Below are 653 nucleotides of genomic sequence, written 5' to 3' on the forward strand. Positions count from 1 at the left end.
TTTACTGACCTGTCACGACACTCAAAACTAGCAGCCTGAGGTGACCCCTCTCTTTGGCTACTGGTGGGGCTGGCTCTGCTATACAACATGCAGTTGTTGCCTGAGTTTATCCCTCTGGGCTTTGTTACCATGTATACAGAAAGAATGCACATTTTGAAATATGTAATGCCATGGTTAGCGGAAACATTTACTTCAGGACGGTACAGAAATGGAGGCTAACACTGACAGTGAGGATATTAGAAGAGCTCAAAGCCTTGTGAATGTACTTGCCAGCTCGGTTTTTGTAGCATGTCAGTCTCCGTCATATCAGTGAACTGAATGCCAATGCCGTGCTTGCCTTTCTCTACTTGCTTGCCTTCCTGCCAGGCCACTACTGTTGTCACCACTGTCACTAATACTCCTCTCCTCCGACTGTGAAATAGAACAGTCTTCAAGCAGGTGTCCTAAGGTGGCTGCAGTGCAAGCTCTTCTTGTCTCAGGCACCCAGCTGCAGCATGCTTTTAGTTCACAGCCGGAGGAGGAAGAGGAGAATGTGGCAGCAGCAGTTGCGATGGAACAGAGGGCCAGCGGGGGAGAGTAAGAAGTAGGGCTGTGCATTTGCTCTGGACAAATCCCAGATTGGGCTGGTCAGGGCAGCCCTGGATCAAGTCCAC

This window comes from Zootoca vivipara, chromosome 8 (genome assembly GCF_965207765.1).
Source record: "Zootoca vivipara chromosome 8, rZooViv2.hap1.1, whole genome shotgun sequence".
Lineage (NCBI taxonomy): Eukaryota > Metazoa > Chordata > Lepidosauria > Squamata > Lacertidae > Zootoca > Zootoca vivipara.